Source organism: Mobula hypostoma, chromosome 1 (genome assembly GCF_963921235.1).
Source record: "Mobula hypostoma chromosome 1, sMobHyp1.1, whole genome shotgun sequence".
NCBI classification, from domain to species: domain Eukaryota; kingdom Metazoa; phylum Chordata; class Chondrichthyes; order Myliobatiformes; family Myliobatidae; genus Mobula; species Mobula hypostoma.
The window spans coordinates 88,518,374-88,542,589 of NC_086097.1; positions in this window are offsets into that span (position 1 = coordinate 88,518,374).

Genomic DNA, 24,216 nt, shown 5'->3' on the forward strand with positions numbered 1-24,216 from the left:
AGTCAGAAGTTTGTTGATCTTATGCCAAACTTCACTGGAACATTAGATCTTTCAGGGACAGAGGTCTGACTGGAATCCAATGGAGAACAGGCAATCAGTCTCAGGGTGGCATTTGTGAGTTGACTGAAGGTGTGCCCCAGGGCTGTTACCATGGTAGAAGACAATCCATTTGATCACTTATTCTGTTTCGAGAAGTCAGATTTAAATAGCTGTTTGACAATATTGCAGAATGAGGATGGCTTGCAAATAACATAACTGGGTTCTGAAGCACAGTGCAATCTCTTTTAAGTTGCTTAGGAGTAGCCTGCTGGGGTATCAATCCACCCAAGAGGACACAAGCCCTTTCCTGTCTTGACCAAGCAGCTCCAGCTTATCACAGTCTGTACCCCTGTATGAGTCATACAGCATGGAAATGGACATTTTCCCTCCCACCCCCACCCCGTGTTCATGCCAAGCAATGGGCAGCCACCTGTATTAATTCCACCTTTCAGAGCATGGCCCATAGCCTTCAATTCCCAGGTGATTCCAATGCTCCTCGATATTTCTTAAAAGCTGCCAGCAACTCTGCCTCCACCACTCTCTCTGGTTCTGTATTCCAGATATTTCACCACACTCTGGGTGGAAGAGATTCTGCTCAGATCCCCTCTAAATCTCTTGCCCCCTTTCCTGAAGTACCTGTCCTTTACATTTATTTCCTTCTGAAAGGGAAAAAATTCAGGTCTAAAGAGGGAAACAATGCTATCTATACTCCTCTTCGTTTTACGTATCTCAGCAAACTCTCTTCTTAACTTCCAGTCCAGGGAAAACACACCCAGCATTTCCAGTCACTCTTCATAACTAAAACACTCCATCCCTGGCAATAGCATCGTGAATCTCCTCTGCACATTCTCCAGTGTTATCATGTTCTTCCTATATTGTGGTGATCAGAAATGTATGCAGTATTCCAGCTGAAGTCTGACCAATGTTTTATAAAGTTATAGCACAGTCTTTGCTCATGCACTCAGTGCCCCAGATTAATGCAGGCCAGCATCTCAAAGGTCTTATTAACCACATTATCTATCTGCTCTGCCACTTTGAAGGATCTTTGGGCTTGGATATCTAGGTCCCTCTGTTCCTCAACACTTCCTAGGACCCAAACATTCATGACATATGTCCTAGCCTCAGTGGTGCTCCCAAAATGCATCAGATCACATTTATCAGGATTAAATTCAGTGTGCCATTTCTCATCCTATTTCAATAACGCATTGCTATCGCCCTGTTGCCTAAGACAATCACAATTCCATCAATCTTGAAGACATCTGCAAATTTACCAATCATATTGCCTACATTCATATGCAAATCATTTACAAAATTATAAACAGCAAGGTTCCCAGCCCTGATTCCTGTGACACTAGTCACTGTCATCCAGTCACAAATACAACCCCCTGCCATCACCTCTTCCTCCGATTGCCAAGCCTATTTTGGAGACAGTTTACCAATTTGCTCTGGATCTTTTTGGACCGGTCTCCCATGCAGAACCTTGTCAAAATCCTCACTGAAACTCTACTGCACACCACCCTTATGAATGCACCCTGTGTATTCAAAAAATCTTTAATCTCATTGGTCAGACTGAATCTGCCTTTGACAAAGTCATTGCTGGCTATCACTAAGTTTGTGCCTTGCCAAGTAATTGAAAGGATTTTCCCCGCTGTCTTTCCTGAAAACTGGGACCACAGTTACTTTCCTCCGACACCTAATTTTTGAACAGAACTAGCTTCAAAATCTCAGCTGGAGCCACATCAGTGCTTCCCATTAATAGCCTGGGATAAATTACATTTGGTCCCAAAGATTTATCCACCTTCAGGCCCTCTAAGGTTTTGAGTATCATGGAAACTTGCACTAGAATTTCAAGCTCCCCTTCACAGAATCCTCCCAACATGAAGCCCATTCCCTTCATGAGTATAGATGTAAAGTACAACACTTTTACCCTCTGGGATCCACACACAGACTGCCTTTGTAATCCCTAGTAGGCTCTAATCTTTCCCTGGTCATTCTTTTGCCATTAATATACTTATAAACCCCCCCTCCCTTAGATCTATCTTAATCATGTTGTAAATGTTATTTTGTGAGCAGTTTTTATCTTCCTAATTTCCTTTGAAGCACCTACCTGCATTTTTTATGCTCTTGATGGGTCTCTCCATTGAGGTGTGTGAAGAAAAGGGAGAAGATACTATCCTCACACTACATTTAATGTAGTTTAATGTTTTGGCCTGTCTCTGTACACAGCATAAAAGACACTTAATCATTTGTGGAGACAATTTTAATCTCTTTGCCCTTCAACTCTGTACAAATGGTTTGTTTATAACTTCATTGTCAGTCTTTATCTCTGACATTGATGTCTTTGAAGCTAATATTTTATTTAGGGTAGAAGCTTTCCCTAAACTGGGTGATTAGGAATTAGGAATTAAGAAAGCTAGTTTACTTTTTCTTGAGATGTTTAGGAAATAATAGCTGGTTCAAGTCACTAAACAATTGGGAGAGGTAGATTCCAGTAACAAAAGAAAACACAAAGGGGACCCAATTCAATTCAGTCCGTAAGCTTGCTTTAAACGTTTGATAGGATTGTCTTGCTGTTCTGTTAGACCTGTTTTTAGAGGCTTACACATATTGAAATCGAGTTCTGAATAAGAGATACAGCTTCACTTCAATGGAACATGAAATGCTGCTGGATCTGTTTATCATCTGCACTCTCACCATAACAAGTAAGCATTTATCAGTCATGTGCTGAAAGAACTCGCACTGCTGAAGCCAGATAGTACCAGCATTATCATTGGGTTAGTGCTCTATGGCATGTTGATTGCTTTTCTTTTCTTTGGGTATCTTTTTAATATCACTTGGATAAGAATGAGTCTTGTAATGTGTTTTTTTTGATGTGTAAACCTGTTCAGCGGTCTAACATATTCAGAGTGCTCCCCTGAGTGCATATATCTTAGCTGTGAAACATTACAGACTACCTGTTGCACTATCATAGACTTGTCTCTCATTGTGTCTGCTTTTTTTTCCACACTGGTATGCACTGTCTTTTTGCACTCTCTTTTTGCAGTCCTAATATAATTTATGAATAATATTTATACTATGTGCATTGTCTGAACCTATGTGACTGTGATGTTGCTGTAATCAGTTTTTCACTGTACCTGTACCTCACCATATTTGTGCACATGACAAGAAACCTATCTTAACTCAATGAAAACTCTTCAGGCTAAAAATTGAATCACTGTATTGCCAGCATGTGAAACATACCAGAATTGATTGTGATTCAGTGCTAATCATGAAACACAGGACAATACCATAACAGGCAACACAATAGCAGCCAACAATTTACAACAGCCATGAGAAATTACCAATGAGCAGAACAGTCACATGTGCAAACATCAATAATCAAACTTAAATGAACAGAGTCAATAATTATCTACAGAACATGGCGAGTAAGAAAGACCATTTAACGGATGTTGTGCAGGAGCAGTTAGGGTGTTACACCTGGTCAGTTTTGTGGAGAAGCTACAGGAAAGGAGTTTTAGGGAAGATGTGTGGTCCTGGTGGTGATGGTCTTGTAGCATCTCCCTGATGGCAATTTGTTGAATAGGTGACTGCTAGGGTGGGTGGAACCAGCAGTAATTCTTTCAGCTCTTCACTCTGATGACGCAGAGGTCTTTTAATGCTGGTAGCTGACAGCCGATGATGTTCACTGCTGAGTGGACCACTTTCTCCAATCTGCACTTGGAGAGTGGCAGGAAACCAAACAGTGATAGAGGTGGTCACAACACTCTCGATGATAGCTGAGTAGAAATTCATCAGGATATACCCTGAAATGCTAAGTTTCTTAAACTGGCCTAGAAAGAACAATCTCTGCTGGGCTTTCCTAGTATGAGCATAATGTGCTTGTGTCACTTCAGTGCATTGGTAATGGTAGAGTTAATTACAGTTGGAAGATAATTTCAGGCAGATCTTATGCAGAATTATGTATCTTTATATTTAAGTAATCCTTCCATGAAACTCCAGAGTTGATTAATTATCGTGATTGAACAATACGCTGTCACTATAAGTCAAAATGCACATGAGAAATGAAGATTAATTAGAATCTTTTCTGAGGAAATATAATTAATTTAGGCTAATAGATCTAGGCAGACACTGCCTCACTACAACAGAGAGTGCTGAATTGTTGGAGGCACTGTCTTTTGTGTGGAATATTAATTGAGGCCCCATCTGCTCACAAATGCAAATATAAGAGAATACAGCAGTGAGCAGAGAGTGCAACAAAGAAAGTGGACAACTGTAAACAAATAGATTCAGGTAGATGAGCAAAAAATTCAGCATGGTTGAAGGGCCTATTTTGTGATGTATAACTATGGAGAAAGTTGATACTGATCCCTCAACTAAAGCATTTTATCTGGCTTTAATTGTTATTCCTTAGGGTCCCAGACATGTGCAAATTGGTGAGTGAGTTACCTGTATTGCAACACTGTCAACTTCCAAAGTTCTTTATTGACTGTGTTGTGAGTGTGAACATAGTCATTGGAGAGAACTTGAAACTAGTGATATAAAAGTTTTTATTCATCACATCATCATTGTGGAGACACTCTTGGTAAAGGCTCACAAACCCAACAGTACATCTCATTTTTATACCCTTAAGATGAAAGGCAACAGCAAATGATTCAATACAATTTCAATAGTTATAATGACATTGCTTACCTCAGTACTTTGGGTTGACAAATGGTTCCTTTGAGGTACATAATGGAAGCATATTACAATTTATAAGACTCCTCTGAAGATGCAGTTGCCTTTGGGAGAAACTAATTAACACAAATATTCTAAAACCTTTTGATGACAGAGAGCCAGACACCCAAAATTAATGTTGTCAAGGCTGTCTCTGAGTACACAAATATGATAATTACACAAAAACTATTGATTGCCTATACCTGTGACCATCGGTCTAGTCTGCCAGTTTGTAGTCAAGTCACAATGGTGCATACAACTTAGCCATGTTGCCTGCTTTGTTGCAAGCCAATTAACTCAACCCCATTGTTTCTCACATATGCAATCCCTTAGTTTGTGCAGCAGCCTGTACTTGTAACTTCACTTTACTGCATATATAACTCCAGAATACTCCCTAACAGGCTGCAAAGCAATTTGTAACATTTCAAGTTGTGGAAGGTGCCATACAGATAAAAATTTATTTCCTTTGAACGTACAGAAACCAGAATGAAGTGTTGCCATTTGTTGTATTACAGAGTTAAAAGCATCAAGGTGAATGGGGAGACCACAAGAATAGGCCATTAGATAGAGGATCACCTATACTCCTGATCCTGTTGACCCTGAAAGAATAATCTTTTAGATACAAGCTGGGCATTGATTGCTTAGGACCCAAAGGAATGTTGACCCCCTTCAAAGGTTCAAGGAGCTACAGTTCTCTATCAACTGCAGGCTATAGTAAGTCTCCCCAGATGAGTTCATATGGTTCTGAAAGATTTTAAATTCACCATGTATCCTCATGTCTGTATAGTCTTGAGACATAACAGAATGGTCAGTGGAATTGTTCTGTCTGTAGATTGTGTGATTTGCTTCAGCCTGTTTTATTCCTTCATAGATATTGGAGTAGCTCTGTAAGGGAATGACTGTCTTTTTCCTCACACTTATTCCTCACATGGTTGGTGAAATGAGGTTATCTTTGTGCATTTTAACCAGCTAATATCTTAACCTAAACTGCTATTTAGTTAAGTAAAGGTTTTCCAGTTGGATATTGTTTCAGTTCCCTGGGTCTCTAAAATTAGATTCTCCCAGAAGTCTACAGTTGAACATACCTCTTGATATTGCATTGTAATATGTTAATTAGCAGGAGTATAATTGGCCTTATAGTGTACTTAAATGTAGCTATTGTTTTGTTGGTACAGGACTGTGGCCAGCCTTGTTTTCTCTGTAACCACTCTGTTATTTGCTGTTCTGTTGTATGAGGTCACAGTATGAAACAGAATGTTCTAGCTGACACAACCATTATCAGGCAATAAACCGCATGTAATAAAGCCAAGGAGCCCATGTTATGATCAGTTAATAGTCCTGAACATTTTTATACCTTTCTCTTAGGATTTACATTGCTTTTGTTTCGGGAATCAAAAACTAGAAGGCATAGGTTTAAGGTGAGAGGGAAAAGACTTCATTGGAATCTGAGGGGCAACTATTTTGCACAGAAGGTGGCACGTATGTGGAATGAGCTGCCTGAAGAAGTGGCTGGGACAGGTACAATGACAACTTTTAAAACATAGCTGGACAGGTTTAGAGTTTATGGGCAAAATGCTGCAGATGATATTAGCTTGGATGGGCACCTTGAGCAGCATAGACCAGCTGGATAAAGTGCCTGTTTCTGTTCTGTATGATCAGCCTAACAAGTATGTTCCATCATTCAGTCATGGCTGACTTTTTATCCCTCTCAACTGCATTCTCCTGCCTTCTTCCTATAACCTTTGACACCTTTACTAATCAAAAACCTATCAACCTCACTTGAAGTATATCCAATGACTTGGCCTCCACAGCTGTCTGTGACAATGAATGCCACAGATTCACCACCGTCTAGCTAAAGAAATTCCACCTCATCCCTATTCTAAAGGGATGTCCTTCTGTTTTGAGGCTCTGCCCTCTGGTCCTAGACCCCTCATTATAGGAGAAATCCTCTTCATGTCCACTCTTTCTAGGCTGTTCAATCTTCAATAGGTTTCAATGAGACCCCCCTCATTCTTCTAAACTCCAATGAGTACAGGCCCAGAGGCATCAAACACTCCTCACACATTAATCCTTTCATTCCCAGGATCATTCACGTGAACCTCTTCTGGACTCTCCAATGCCAACACATTCTTTCTTAGGTAAAAGGCCCAAAATTGCTCAAAATATTCCAAGTGCAGTCTGAATAATGTCTTATAAAGCCTCAGGATTATATCCTTGCTCTTATATTCTAGTCTTCATGAAATGAAAGCGAATGTTACATTTGCCTTCCTTTACCAGTGACTCAACCTGCTCCTTAACCTTCAAGGAAGCCTGCACAAGGACTCCCAAGTCCTTTTGCACTTCTGATTTCTGAATTTGCTCCCCATTTAGAAAATAGTCTATGCCTTTATTCCTTCTACCGAAGTGCATGACCGTACACTTCCCTACACTATATTCCATCTGCCCCTTCTTCACCCATTCTCCTAATCTGTCTAAGTCCTTCTGTAGACCCCCTACTTCCCCAACATTGTCTGCCCCTCCACTTATCCTTGTATCATCCACATACTTGGCCATAAAGCCATCAATTCTTGTCATCCAAATCATTGACCTATGACGTGATAAGAAGTGATCTCATGATTTTCTCAATCTACTTGTGTAGCAGATTAACAAATGTCCAGATGGAGCCAGTTTAGATTAATGGCTAATGACTGTTAAGACTGCATGTAATCATTTCTCCCCCTTTGTGTGGAATCTTATGGGTTATGAAAATTTGGGAATGCCTGAGGTAAAAAGAAACGCATCATGATTATTACTCTTAATTCCTGAGATGACAAGTCCAATTGACACCATGCCATTTGGATACAGTATTCCTAACACAGAATCTGCAAATTTCTTTCTGTTGGTTTGAGACACCTGAGGAAGGTGGTAGGAATGGTGTCATGTACAACTGACTATACTAGCAATACATTTTGAATGTACCTTTAACTTTCATGTCATGGGCGAGTGATAATAAATCTGGTTCTGATTCTGATAAATGCTCCTCAACTTTGCAGAAATTCAATTTCAATGAGGTATGATCTGATTTTCTTTCAATGTGTAAATGTGTTTTGACACCAAACAGTAACACTCTCGTGAGTATCCTGTCAGGGCTATCAAAGTTTTATAAATATAACATAACACTTCTTTGTAGAGCATCTGCTGATCACGCAATTTCTCCCTAATTCAGTGTACAATAGACTTAACCTTTATTTGCATTTTTATCAGAATGAAAATATTTGAAATTGCTTTTCCATTTACAATGAAGGCAGAAGCTACTGGCAATGTGCAGCTTATCAACACTTGATAGGAGAAGGAACAGGCAAATATTCGAGGTCGAGATACCTGGGGTCACGTGTGGCCAGTTTATACCAAATGATGCACAATGGAATTATTTGAAAGTACAATTAGTAACAATTTCCTTAAGCAAAAAAAAACTGCTGATGCTGAAAATCTGAAGTAAAATAGGAAACGCTAAAAGTCAAATTGTGTGAAAACAGACCTCATGTTTCAGGTTAATGATCTTTTATCAGAACAGGAAAAATGGAAATAAAACATGTTTTAAGTCCTCCTTCATAAACATGTTTGTTCTGAAACATTAACTCATAATATTTCCCTCTCTTTCTCCCTCTATGTTGATTCTACCTACCCTGCTAATTATTGTTTACTATTTCCTTAAACCCAGTATCTTGCTCCCCTGTCTTTACCTGCAATAGTGAGGAGTGAAAGGGATCGCATTATCATTGGCTTCATCCTTTCTGCTTTCCCACCAAGCAAAAACACCCTCCCACCACCTCTTGCACCAGCCTTCAACCTGTTTCACTCCCAGTCTCTCCCACCTCATATCTTGCCTCTTTGAACTTAATTGTCCAATAAAACCTATTTATCTCCCTTTGTTGCTGAATATCTGACCAATAGAGCTATTGATGACATAAAGCGTTCCTTCTCCTCCCATACTTGTCATATGAAGAATGTTTGATGGCTCTGGCCCTGTATTCACTGGAATTCAGAAGAATGAGGGGTGACCTCATTGAAATCTATCGAATGGTGAAAAGTCTTGATAGAGTGAATATGGAGAAGATGTTCCCATTTAGAACAGAGATGAGGAGGAACTTCTTTAACTAGATAATGGTGAATCTGTGGAATTCGTTGCCACTGGCAGCCATGAAAACCAAGTCTGTATATATATTTAAGGCAGAGATGGATAGGTTCTTTATTGGTCAGGGCATGAAGGGATATGGGGAGAAGGCAGGAGACTGGGGCTGAGAGGAAAAATGGATCAACCATGATTGAATGGCAGAGCAAACTCGATGGGCCAAATGGCCTGATTCTGCTCCTATGTCTTATGGTCTAATCCTGTTTCCTTTCCTCTCAACACCATCAACACTTTCAAAAGCCAAATCCTTGTTCTTTTTGAAAACGATTGACACATCTCTGTTTACTTCCTTAATCAAGCTGCTCATTTCAATCTGGGATCAGGTTCATGCTCCTGCTGCAGCATTGAACTGGCTCCAATCAGAATCACAAATGATGTTCTCAGTGAGACTGACAGTGGGGAGTTATACCTCTTCATTCCTTCAATCCTTTGACACAAAATCAGAATCACTAACTTGTATGATGTGAATTAGTTCTTTTGTGGCAGCAATACAGTGCAAAGAAATAAATAAAAATCTATACATTACTAAAATAGGCGAACAGTACAAAAAAGCGAATAGTAGACCATTCAGAAATCTCATGGTGGAGGGGAAGGAGCAATTTCTGAATCATTGAATATTGGCCTTCAATCTCCTGTTGGTCCTCCCATGTGGTAATAACAAGAAGAGGGCATGTCCTCAATGGCGAGGAAACTTGTTCATGGTTTCTGTCCAGTGCTTCAGGTTTACTTTACCAAGGCTGTCCTCATAATGTCACTGTTGTCTCTAGATTCCTCTCCTTGGTGTTTTTTTTCCAATCTACATAATGAATTGGACTCTTATTCACTAACATCCATTTGGTTCTAATACATACTTCGACCTCAGGTACTTATACCCATGCCCACTGACCCCCAGTAGCTGTCATGACCTTGGTATTGAACATAGGAATATAAGAAAAACATCTTAAGCCTACCCTGCCACTCAGTTGCATTGTGGTTAACCTGACCTTAGCCCCAGATCTACATCCCTGTCTATTCTTCATTAGCCTTGACTCCCAAGTAGTCGTAAAAGCTGTCTGCCTCGGCCTTTAACATATAGTGACTCCTTCACACAATTATACAGGCCCCCTATTTCCACCTCTCTAACATCTGCTTCTGAGTGACTCATTAATTAATCCTTGTAAGAACAGTCAAATCAAAACATGCATACTGACACCATCAATCTCAACCTTTCCTAGTTTTATAGTTCATCTCAACCTCTGCTATTGATTGTTCTGTCCTACACCAGATCCAGCTCTGATATTCTATGACATGAGTCACCTACTTTAAACTCATTTTCCAAGTGGGAAATGTTCTCCATTTGACAGTCCTGCTCCTGATCTCTCCCCACTCGATCTCTCCTGAGCTCAGAGATGGATGCTGGCCATATCACTCCCTAACCACTGACTACCTTCCTATTCTTTCTTTAGGAGTCAGTTTTTTATGTATTAGATTAAACAGCAAGAGGCAGAGGACTATTGATCCATAAAGACAACAGCCTGTTCCTGCTGGACCCTCACCTTTATTCTGACAAGCGTAAGTGATCAATGATTGAAAATGAGAAACTCTGTCTTATGAGAATGAGAAACTCTAGTCAATCTCTAGACTAGAGAAACTGAACCTAGCTGTTGTGATCACATTGCTGCCTCAGTTGAAATAATCTTGTGCAAGGAGTAGTACCTTCTTGGTCTAGGTGGTCTGCACCAACAAGGGCAGGTTTTTAATTCAGCAGTTGGGTCAAATATTACTTCAAGGTACAAAATTAAAACAGAGCAATAACAGGATTTGAAAAACTGGAAGTACTGACAGCTCTGTAGGACCCTCAGTTGGAAGAGAGAAATGTGCAAATTAAATACAGCGGGGAACAATGGAGAGGAAATTAAAGTGAAGGTTTCTTGCTGTATTGCTTTTCTTATGGATCATTCCTAATCACACAATGCTGGGGATCCCACTGTGTTTGTTATGTAGTCCCACGGGAATGCTGGCTCAAATCCCACAGGGTCAGAGAGTAGGATACTACATTTAGACTGTTCAGGGCCACATCAAGATGTAGGGAAACATTTCTTTTTCCCACCTGCATGTAATAGGCCGTTCACAATGATTACAAAGCAAACCATGCCTTCATGTTGGTGGCTTAACATTGACTTCAAGAGGAGGAAACCAGAGGTCTGTAAGCCAGTCCTCATCAGAGGATCAGAGGTGGAGAGGGTCAGCAACATTAAGTTACTTGGTGTTATTATATTGGTGGGCCTGCCCTGGGCAATTACAAAGAAAGCATGGCAGCGCCTCTACTTCCTTAGGAGTTTGTGAAGATTCAGCATCACTTCTAAAATTTTGACAAACTTCTGTAGATGTGTAGTGGAGAGTACATTGACTGGCTACATCACAGCCTGGTATGGAAACACCAACACTCTTGAACAGAAAATCCTATAAAAAGTAGTGAATACGGTTCACTCCAACGTGGGTAAAGCCCTCCCCACCATTGAGCACATCTACATGAAATGTCGTAGGTAAGCAGCATCCATCGTCAGTGCTCTCCACCACCTAGGACATGATCTCTTCTCGCTGCTGCCATTAGGTAGAAGGTACAGGAGCCTCAGGACTCACACCACCAGGTTCAGGAACAGTTATTACCCCTCAACTATCAAGCTGTTGAACCAAAGGAGGCAACTTAACTCAACTTCATCATTGAGGTGTTCCCACAACCAGTGGACTCACTTTCAAGGACTCTTCAACTTATGCTTTGGATATTTATTGCTCATTTATTTATTTATTATTATTATTATTATTATTAAATATTTATTTTTGTATTTGCACAGTTTGTTATCTTTTGCACAATGGTTGAATGCTCAAGTTGGTGCGGTCTTTCATTGATTCTGTTATGCTTCTTATTCTATGATAAATTTATTGAGTATGCCCACAAGAAAATGAATCTCAGGGTTGTATATGGTGACATATATGTACTTTGATGATTAATTTACTTTTAATTTTGAACTTTGAAAATGGACTGCATATTGGGCAATCCTTCAGCACCATGTGATCTGATTACAATTTTGATTAATGCAGATCAGTGGCTCCCAAAAGTTTAAGGTTACTGTTTCCTTGGCTCTCAGTCCACATCCCAAGCAGCCCCCTCACTTTTCAACCATTACCTAAAATCTATAAAGGATTTTGATTTATGATGCACAGTGAAAGAAAATAGGAACTGCAAATTCAAAGCAGTGACAAATAATCACAAAAAATTATTCAAATTTATTTAAAGCTACAAATAAAATAATTTAATTACAATAAAAACAATTTTTGTCACAAATTTTAGATGTTTAATTTCTTGTTTTAGTTCCACAGTTTCTGGCTCAGTTTCTTCCTCTTCTTGTTTTCCTTCCAGCTTGACATCAGACATTGGTGCTTTAGGAGCAGTCTGTTGAGGGTACATTGGTACAACTATTCACTGCTTCATTGTTTTTTTTTCACTTTTCAATGAGTTCTGTGGGCTTGGTGCAGTGATATCAGCTTCTCAACATCAGGCTGAATGTCACTCAGGAGTCTCAGATCCCCACGTTCGGTAATTTGCAATCTGTTTCATTGCTTTGAAAGAAGGTGGGCGACTGCACTGAAACTGCGCTCCATTAAATGTGATGTTGGAAAGGCAATAAAGAACATCTTGACCCTTTACCACAGTGCACGATAGCATTCAGAGATCTCTTTCTGCAACCAAAAGTCTTGCTATGATTTTTTCGAACCTCAGCTTTAACGCTTAAAGTCATTTTGTAGTGACATCAGCTCTTCCTCCATCCTTCCTGTTACCAGCTATGGATGTATTACCCAATCTGGAATTTGGATCAAGCCAAAATCCTGAAATCTCTCTGACATGTCTTTATGCAGCTCGCCCAGGTGGGCATAGTATGAAGATCATCATCTGCTATTCTTACTTTCTCTTCCAACTCAGAGGTTTGGAAATTGGAAAAGGTCACAATGGCTCATGCTGCACTGGGATAGAAATATGGAGATGACTGGTTTGACTTAAGATGAGATTCACATCATTTCCTTGTAATTGAAGACCGAATTTATTATACTTCGTGAATATTTCTGACAAGTAAGGAATGTTGTGCAGAATACTCATGAGTTATGAAGGGATTATAACCAAGAAGTAAAGATAGTTGTCTGACAAAGTTGACTCAACCAACAGTAGAGCATATCCTGTTGTCCTAAATATGTTGTGCAATGTGTTTTCCACACTCTCAGACATTTCATCTATTCATCTTTGAACAGAGTTGTCTCTGAGCAGAATTGCTTTAATTATTTGGTGACTTAGCAAAACCGTACTCGCAATCACCTATTAAACAATCATTTATTGTTTAAGTCCAACCACAAGCACTGTGTTTAATAAAAATTAGCTTTTAATGTTAAAATTAAGTCATAATTATAAATTAGCTACTTTGCTGACCTTAACGTGGACTGTAACTCTCTCAGATAGTTATTTCAAATATACTGTATATGTGGATATTCATTTATACTTCTACCTCAATCTCATGTTTATATCTTCAACTAACTTTGTAAAATCTTCAAAACTTTTATTTAAAATCCAGTGTTGCAGTATTTTGTTTGCTGTTTGTAGGATGTCATCTCTATTATTTGATATGAAAGATCCTTTGGAATTGATTATTGATGGTTCATTTCAAAAAGACAATTTTTTTGTGAGCAGTAAAAGGTTAAGATCGTGAATCCATTGTCGGGGTAAAAGTGAAGCAGAATTAATTGTAGTAATCAAAGACAAATTTGCTGGTATCTGTCTCCCTGTATGTTGGAATGGTCTACGTCCTTTCCTATCTTTGTTGCAAACCTCATGATATCATAATTGATTCCCTTTAAAATTATTTGATCAGTTCCTTTTCTCATTCTGTGTTCAAACTATACATCACAATTTTTTGCTTTAAATTTTACCCCCTCTGTGTCTGCCCTTATCTGTAACCTGTGTTTCATTTTAAGGTCTCTCAGCTCCTTGAATTTTTAAAGCTTTGAGTCATCTACAGATTTTGAATTCATGTCCCAGATACCCAGGTCTAGGTTATTGATTATACAGCAAGAAGCGCTGCCAGCCTAATACTGATGTTTGGGGACTACCGTGTGCCTAGTCCTATTTCACATTAAATTTAGCAAGCTTACGCAAGAGATAAAAATGTGATGTAAATGAACTGACAATGCTTTTTCCAGTCGGCTGGACATGTTTCAGTGAAGTATATTTGTAAATATATGGGTGAGATAATTGGGCTTTGAAATGATGTGCCATTTCACAGTTGCTGAATTTAAAGCTTTAATGGTTAATTTCAGTTCTCTTTTTGCTTTGCCAGTTGTAAATTATATTTCTATCTACTGTATAGGTCACGATTTAGGCCAAGGAAATATAAAATTCAAAACAAAATTTCCAAATATTAGATTGAACCTGCTTTGGCATCAGGGGAGAAATGTGCTCTGTCACTTTGTTGAGTTCCCTGGAAGGCTTGTGGGGGGGGGGGCCACAAATTAAGTGCACTGCCAGGAATTGATTTATACTGCCTGATGGCAAATTTGATAGTCACTTTCAAAAGGGAATTACAAGGATGTGCAAAGGGATCAGGGTATGGGATTAACAAGATGGCACTTCATTGGGCCAAATGATTTCTTTCTGTATTGTGCACTGATCTTTGATTCTTTAGCCAATGCATAAATATCTGATAGGATTTTTTGACTACGAAATTGGTGAGTGTCAACACTTATACTGGAGAATTTCTGGTATTTTTTTCCAAGGTTGGGGAATCAAGAAATAAAGGGCATTGTTATAAAGTGAAAGGAAAAAGATTGAATAGGAACATGATAGTCAACATTTTTACACAAAGGGTGATATATGTATTACATATTATGTGGAGCGAGAACTGCAATGAAGAAGAATGTATAAACTTACTGTTTTTATGTTACATAACAGTGCATGTGATCAGCCATATGTGAACTCAAATTCTTGCAATCGATCTGATACTGTACATCACTAACCCCTATAGAAGGGAATTGCCAAGGAAGGGAATAAGTGAGGTAAACTGAGAAATATGAAGTGTCTTGGTACGATCGACTAGCTGGCACAAACATGTAGACCGTCACAGGGGGATTGCTTCTTTCTCTGCGCCTTCCTGGGTAGCTGATGTCAAGAGCAGTGCAGTGTGAATACTCTCTTGATGAAACGTCCATTGGTTCATCTGCTGGGACACTGGCTTTGTCAGCAGAGGACCCTCCTGTAGCTTCCCCAGGTCCCCGCCAGTTTTCTGGTGTATGTGATCCAAATATAACCTGGCAGTTTATCCACTTGATAGCTCATGTTCTGCTGCTTGACCATGACAATGTCAGATGACAGCCAGTAGCCAGTTTTCTTCCTGTGAGATCTCTGGCACCAAACATTCATGGCCTGGTGTACATAATGTATTTTTGTTTTATGGCCTCTTGCTTGCCATAAATTCACTCCTGGATCACATCTGCTTTCTATAGTCACTCAAGTTCTTCTTCTACCTTTGCGCCCACTGCATACTGCACTGGGTGGCCTTGTAAAACTTTGGCTGACAGTTCTCCTTAAAGTTGAATTGAGCCTCTGGACCACAGTGTTGACCCAAAGTGTCAGCTTGGAATTCACTGTGGTATTCCCCCCCCCCAATGCAGTTGATACAGGGCAGCATCGATGGCGTCTTCTTTAATCCAATTTTTGTCCAGCAAGTTAGGTCTTTGCTGACCACATGCACAGGTAAGTGAAACAGGTCCGCACATCCACGCTATCCCCTGTGTAGCTGCGATTGGCGGTCATAATTTTTGAATCTGGTGTACGGATAGTTCACTTATCAAGGTGACGGCTGACATTATATACAGCTCATATTTCATGGGCTGATTCTGCACTCTGAGTGTGACCAAATAAAGAGAATGGTTTTGGTAGCCCATGTCAGGGGTTTGGATAATAGTGCTCACTTCTTTGATCTGGCTATCCCCTTGCGTGGAGCTGATTGTTGAATTTTGCCATTTTCCAATAGCACGTTGCTTGGCAAAGCACACCTTCTCGAGATGCCCTACCTTCTGCACAACAGGTAGACTGGCTTCTGGTGCTTGCAATTAGACCATTGGGCATGACTTTCATCATAGCAAAAGCTTCTCTATGGAAGTTTATGTGGAGACTTTAAGCTGTGGATTAGGGTCCACTGGAAAACATTGACATTTCAGGAGATGTCTTTTGCTCCAGTACTGCCTGAATCAGTGGTCATGGGTGTGTCTGAATCTCTTTTGACTCATTTCCAATGGCGAACTGTGGAGTATGTTTTGTCCCAGGACTAATTGTGCTTTTCAGATAGGAGGCTCTCCTCTGTCCTCACATCTTAGACTCCAATAGTTTCAAATTTGCTCAGGGAAATATATCTTTGTACTTGCATTCTTGCACCTCTAAGCTCAGTCTTATGATGAAATTATCTACGTTCTGATTGGGCATCTACCGTAAATATAACAACCTGAAGTGTGCCCTAAAGACATTGTCATACATTCCCTAACTGTTGTCCAAAACCCCAAACATTTCTGTCAGTTAGGATTTATTCTGCAGGTACAGACCATTGAAGTATTTCTACTTGAGTTTTCCCATGAAGCAGCTTGAGTTTCATTTCTTCCCCCAGCATTGACACTGGTGTTAAAAGTGACAGGAGTTCGATGTGGTCCAGGAAGGTTGACTTCCATTATAGCCAAGTTCGAGAGGTTAGTTATGTCATAGCTGAAGGTCAAAATGGATCGGGTGCTTAGAGCAGAGCAGTGATTCTTGTTTAGATCCTCACTGTCAAAATGTTACATATTTTGCGGAGCAAGAACTACAATGGAGTAGTATAATTAAGCATTTTTACTGAGACATGTTAGTAATGGTATACCCTGTGCAACTTACAGTGCAGGAGCTAGAAACTGGGTCCACCAAGACGAAAGACATGCACGTCGAAAGCCTTCGTCCAGAAGAGAGTGCCCTGTGTGTAGGAGGCCACGTGATCAATCCACTGCATGCACGCTCGCCGCATTCTCGCAATTGACCTGACGTGCTACAGTATGTATGTGGAATGAATTGCCAGAGCAAATGGCTGAGGCAGACAGTGAAAACTGTAAAACTGTAACAGGTGGTTGGACAAGTACATGGATTAGAAAGGTTGAGAAGATTATGGGTCAAATGCTGATAATTAGGACGAGCTTAGATAGGCATTTCAGTAGATATGGACCAGTTGGGACAAAGGTTCTGTTTCCATGCTGTGCCGTGTGACTGTGATTCCAACTGCAAGATTCCTCTGCATATCCAGAAGACACTGCTGAAGGTACCTTGCCTTTCACAGGCTACCTTCTAGGCAGTCATCCGCAATAAGCTAGTGTCACAGACAATGTCAGTGTAGATCACAGCCTCTCACCCACTTCCTCTCAAAATCTGTTTTGGCCAATGCATGTTTTTAACTAGCTAGTGCAATTCTCCGCAAATAAGGAGGAGGTAATCAATCCCCAAGCAGGCTTTCAGGGACATAAATTCCCAAGACCTGGTTGCTATGGGAAGTATAATTGAATCCCACTAATGGGTGATTCTCTTCCTTTTTGGTGAAGCCCACTCTCTTCAAATACTTAACAATTGAGTCTGGCTTGCCCTTCAATTTACAGTGGTTGTCTGGAATTAAAGCGATCCTGCTGAACTCTCTGGAGTTGTCCTCCACACTGTGACCCAAGAGGTCCTGGCTGTCTGTTTGTGGGTGCCTTCTTTCTCAGCATTTTCACTGAGTCCTGCCGACTATGTTGAAATGTAACCAAAAGTAAACAGGTTTCAAGAATTCAGAGAATGACCACATCAATCACATATGGTAGCACTTTCTAACTTCATTCAAATATTGAAAAAGCAATATGTTACTAAAATATTAATAAAGCAATGCCCTTCTTTCCACCAGCCAGTCCACAGAACAATGGCTAGTTTGGAGATTTCGAGGGGCCCAGAACCAGTTTGTGATTTCAGTTCAAAATGAAGTCTGATGAGCTTGCTTATAGTTCATACATTCAGTGACCACTTTATTAGGTACACCTGAACACCTGCTTATTAATGCAAATATATAGTCAGCCAATCACATGGCAGCAACTCAATGCATTAAAGTATACAGACATGGTCAAGAGGTTCAGTTGTCCAGACCAAACATCCCAATGAGGAAGAAACTTGGTGTAAGTTACGTTGACCATGCAGTGATTGTTAGTGCCAGAGGAAATGGCTCTCGGAAACCACTGCTCTCCTGGGATTTCCACACACAACAGTTTCTAGAGCAGGGGTTTTATGCCATGGAGCCTTACCATTAACCAAGGGGTCCCTGGACCCCAGCTACGTAACCTGCTCTGGAGATTACTGAGAATGGTGCAAAAAAAAACAACAACCGAAAATCTAGTGAGCAACAATTCTGTTGGTGAAAATGCCTCATTAATGAGAGGGGTCAGTGGAGAATGGCCAGACTGGTTCAAGCTGACAGGAAGGCGACAGTAACTCAAATAACCACAGGTTACAACAGTGGTGTGCAGAATAGCATCTCTGAATGCACAACATGTCAGACCTTGTGTAAATGAGCTATAGCGGCAGAAGACCACACCGGGGTCCACTCCTTTGTCTACTTTATTAGATACATTTTTGTGTCTAATAAAGTGGCCACTGAAGCCATTAATGAACCTGTGTGCTTCTTTCTTAATCTTATAAGCAACTGTCAGTTACATTTCAACAAAAGATAGGATTATTCATTACATCAGGATGGTGGAATTAGTCCCAGTTACTACTTCTGAAAAGTAGGTTTAACGTATCTATTAGCTGTTCTTAGTTCGGTCCAGCTCTGATAAAAGGAAAAGCATGATGTCCTTACAGCTGCTTGCTTCATGGCCTCCTGATTTATCTGTTCCTCTTAATAAGCCTGCTTGCTTAGTCTGGATACTATCAGATAACACTCCATCTTTAATGCAGACATGATCTCAACCGTTAGAAGCAAAGAGACTGCTGGACACTGACTGAGGCAGATACATGATTTGGAAGGCATCTGTCATGCTGGTCTTCATTATTCAGACCATTGAATAGATGAGCAAGGAGATAATCTGCCAACATTAGTCAGACCTCAGCTGGTGTACTGCGTGCAGTTCTGGTTGCCAGTGCATAGAAGGGATGTAATAGTGCTCCAGAGAAGGTTCACCAGGATAGAGCATTTCAGGAGGGGCTGGAGATGGTTAAGAGGATGGTGTAAGTGAGGGGTATAAAAATATGAGGGATATAGATTGAATGGAGTAGAGGAAGTCTTTCCCTTTATCAGAGGTGAATAAAACTAGATACCTTGATTTAAGGTGAAGGGTAAAAGATTTAGAGAGGATCTGAGGGGAGCTTTTTCACCCAGAGGGTGGTGAGTACCTGGAATACACTGCTGGGAAGCAGACTTAGTAACAGCATTTGAATTGCCTGGGCACTGAAGGCTACAGGACAATTGGTGGAAGATGGATGGGATTATACAGATGAGTGCTACTGGTCAGCATGGATATGGTGGGCTGAATCGCCTTTCCATGCTGTGTGATTCAATGTGATAATAGTCTACAAATCAATTTTTCAGTTCTAAGAATTGTGGAAGCAAATTCAATATTTTTTTTAAAGGGAATTGATTATATTCCATTCAGAGCTTCCTGACAAGCTGCATCTCCGTCTGGTGTGGGAGCAGCAGGGCATCGGACTAGAAGTCCCTACAAAGGACTGTGAGAATGGCTGGGAGGATCATGGGTTCTCCCTACCATCCATTGGGCACTTTTATGAGGACCACTGCATACACAGGGCCCTAGGTATTATCAAGGATCCCACCCATCCATCGGGTATGCTTTTCGACTTTCGACTTTTGACTTTCAGGCAGGAGACTCCAGTGCATAAAAACAAGAACGGTCAGAAAGGAAAACAGCACCTTCCCTCAGGCCATTAGGCTTCTGAACTCCCTGCCACAACACATTTGTCACAAATTAATTTCTTCTGTTCCCTACAATATTTAATTTATGTACTTCACTCAGTTTATATAGGTGTAAGTCATTTGTAGATTTATTTCTTACTTTCATAAGTTATTGTGTGTTATGTTTACTACTGTGCTTTACACCCTGGTCCAGAGAAATGTTGTCTCATTTGATGGTATACATGTATATAGTTAAATGACAATAAACTTGGTTTGACTTGACTTGATATGCATAGAAAAGGAAATATTTCCTAGGTGGATGGGGAAGAGTCAGGATTAATTGCGTGCTTTTCACTGTTACAGTGATCTAAGTTTGTGGGTTCATGGCTGTTACTTGTGGAGTGCGGCAGGGCCATGTATGAAGCACGACATTGGCACAGCCGGCAGAATTGCTGTCTCACAGCTCCAGTGACCCAGCTTCAATCTTCACCTCCAGTGGAGGTGTCCGTGTGGAGTTTGCTGGTTCACCCTGTGACTGCGTGGATTTCCTTCATGTGCTCTACTTTCCTCCCACATATCGAAGGAATACTGGCGCATGCCCCAAGAATGGAGGTAGATAGGTAGGGGAGTGGTGGAGATGATTGGAATGGGGGCAGAATAAAAATTGGGGTTATTACAGATGGGTGTTTGCTGGTTAGAATCGAATTGGCGGGCCTAAAGGCCTTGTTTCCGTATTATATGACTCTATGTGTCTTTGATTCCTTTGGTTCATGCACAGTCCTTCAACCAGAACAGCAGAGTATATGCTGACACACACGCACATGCACTTTTGTACAACACTGAAGAAATTCAGTGGGTCAAGCAGCATCTACGGAGAGACATGGACAGTTGTTTCAAGCCGAAATCCTTCATCGGGAATGAAAAGGATGGGGACAGAAACCAGAATAAAAGGGTAAGTGGAGGGAGAGGGCATGAGCTGGCGGGTGACAGCTGAATCCATGTGAGAAGAAGAAGGCAGGAAGTTGGAAGGGAGGGGGAGAAAGGGAATGGTGAGTTGGATAATCAATGTCAGGGTCTGTTAAAAAAGAGAGCTAGCTTTCAATCAAGACAATGATTTTAAAAGCAGAGCTTCTCTGCAGTTTCTCTGAATTGAGGAGCGACCTATCAGCAAGAAGCAGTGCGTAAAAAGAGCTATCTTTCAGTCAGGTCTGTGTTCAGGGTTTAAAAAGCAAAACTTTGCAGCAATCTTCTCTGAGTTGGACGATCAGCGTCAGGGGTACATAAAAAGAGCTAGTATTCAATCAGGGTGGCGATTGAGATGTTAAAGGTAGAGCTTTGTGGCAGTTTTCTGAGTTGGGCAGTGACCAATCAACAGGAGGGATTCTTTAGAAAGGACCAATAAAAATAGAGCAGGTAGAAGCAGAGCGGCCATTGTTTTGAGTGTGTCAGTGTTTAGAGTGGCTTTAGCTCATCAAGCTTGGGTGAGGTAAAATATCTTGTAAGTTACTCTCTTTCTGTTCTTATTTGTTAATTCCTCATACTTTAGGGCAGAGTAGTGCAGTGAGAATGGCTCCAGGGACAGCGTTTTGTACTGCACGTAGGATGTAGGAAATATGCACCAGGTGCACGGAGCTGCAGCTCCTGAGAGAATGTATTAAGGAACTGGAACTGCAGTTCGATAAACTTCAACTCAAATGGAAGAATGAGGAGGTGATAGGCAGGAGCTATAGTGAAGTAGTCACCCCTAGACTGTAGGAGAAAAAAGACTGGGTGACTGTCAGGAGGAGACGGCAAAGCGCACAGCCAGTGCAGAGAACACATGTGGCCACTCCTCTCAATAATAAGTATAGAAAGTTAAGTACTATTGACAGGGCTGACTTACCATGGGGGTGGGGGGGGGGTGCGGGAGGGGACCACAGCGACCAGGTCTCTGGCACTGAGTCTGGTGCTATGGCTCAGAAAAGTAGAGAGGTGAAGAGGACGGCAGTGTTGATAGGAGATTCCCTAGTCAGAGGAACAGAGTTGAGGTTCTGTAGGTGCGATAGAGACATCATGATGGTATGTTGTCTTCCTGGAGCCAGGATCAGGAATGTCTCAGATTGGATCCATGGCATTCTCAAAGGCGAAGGTGAGCAGACAGAAGTCTTGGTACAAATTGGCACCAATGAAATAAGTAGATAATGTAAGCAAGTCCTGAAGAGAGATTTTAGGGAGCTAGGTAAAAAGCTGAAAAACAGGACCTCCAGGGTGGTGATCTCTGGATTAACGGCTGTGCAATGTGCCTGTGAGGGTAAGAATAGGATGATTTGGCAGGTTAGTGAGTGGCTGAGGAACTGGTGCAGGGGGCAGGGGTTCAGATTTATGGTTCACTGGGATCTCTTCTGGGGAATGTACGACCTGTACAAAAGAGATGTGTTATACCTGAACCAGACAGGGCCAAAATCCTTGTGAGCAGGTTGGCGAGAGTTGTTTGGGAAGGTTTAAACTAATTTGGCAGAGGTAGAGTGCTGAAGATGAGGTAGTTGGTTTACAAAGAGAGGCAACGTGTAGTCAGGAAAGGCTGTTGATAGGGCAAAATTCCAGTCAGCAGGATGAGTTGCAAGGTAAAAGGCAAACAAAATGGAGAAGTGTGAATACAGGACTGAAGGTGTTATATTTGAATACATGCAGAATGCAGAATAAAGTAAGTGAACTTGTAGCACTTTTACAGATTGGTATGTATGATGTTCTATGTTGCAGGCATCACAAAAATGATTCCAGGATTGAATGGCTTATATCAACAGCGTTTGATGGCTCTGGGCCTCTTTCAGCTATAATTCAGAAGAATACAAGAATGAGAGATGATTTCATTGAAACCTATTGAATGGTGAAAAGCTGTGTGTGGAGAGGCTGTTTCCTATGATAGGAGAGTCTAAGACCCAGAGGATACCGCCTCGGAATAGATGTGTGTCCTCTTATAATAGAGATGAGGAGGGATTTCTTTAGCCAGAGAGTGGTGAATCTGTGGAATTCTTTGCCACAGGCAGCTGTGGAGGCCAGGTCTTTATGTCTATTTCAGGCAGAGGTTGATAGATTCTTGATTGGTCAAGGCATGGAGAGCTGCCAAGGGGAGGCAGTAGATTGGGCCCAAGAGGAAAATTGGATCAGCCATGATAAAATGGTGGAACAGACGCAATGGGCCTGATAACCTAATTCTGCTCCTACATCTTAAGGTCTTGTAATGTGAGAAGCTGGGAGGTGATAGGAGGGGAAATCAAAGAGTGAAAAAGGAAAGATCCAATAGCCGAGGGCAGGAGACCATGAAATAGATGGAAAGAGGTGGATATCTGGAAGGAGGAAATTGAAAGTGATGGGCAGGTCATGAGGTCAGGAGAAGGGAAAGTCAAGGGCTAATGAAGCCACAGGGTTAAGGGAAAACAAAGTGGTGTGGAGGTAGGGAAAACCAGATGCAAGTGGTTACCCAAAGTTGGAGTAATTGAAGTTCATATGTCAGATTGGAAACTACAGAAATGGAGTATGAGGTGTTGCTCCTCATGTCTGCACCTGGCTTCCACATGTCAGTGAAAGAGGCTATAGACAGAACATGTCAAAGAGGAATTAAAATTGTTGGCCACCGTGAGGTCCTGGCTGCTACAGCGGGTGGAGTGAGGCTGCTCAGTGCAGCAATCCCCCGGTCTGTCGAGTCTCACCGGAAACATCAGATACAATAGGTGACCCTGAAGAATTTGCATGGGACCACAGATAATGGGCAAAGTGATCCATGTTCAATTTCCCACCGTTTTATGTAGAATGTGCCTTGAGCTTCTTTGTAAAATAGGCTCAGAAACCAGCATCAAGAAGTCCTTAATTGACCCACTTCTGCCACTGTATTCTCCGTATCAGTAACTGATGTTGACAGCCTGATCAAAGAGGTAGATGTTAGAGGAGAGAGCCTGAGGGAACCTGGTAAGTTCAGGGAGATCATTTCAAAGTTTCGTGCCGGTACAGCAACAATAAGTAAGTAATTGTAAGTGTCTCAAATGCAGAAATTTCTCATAGTTCTAAGCAATTACTGAGAAAAGGAAGATGGGGAGTGAAAAGAATTTGAAAGCCAACATGAATGTTTTAAAAAATATATAATGTTAACATTAGCCAATGTAGACCAGAGGTGATCGTTGAAGGGGACCTGATGCAAGTTAAGATTTTTCAGCTGATTGCTGGATAAATTTACGTTTATGCAGGTGGGATATTAGCCAGAAGTGCATTCTAATTATTATATCTGTATCATACAAAATCTGGGTTATAAATAACTGCAGCACCATTGGTGAGGACCACCAAAGTATGGTCAAG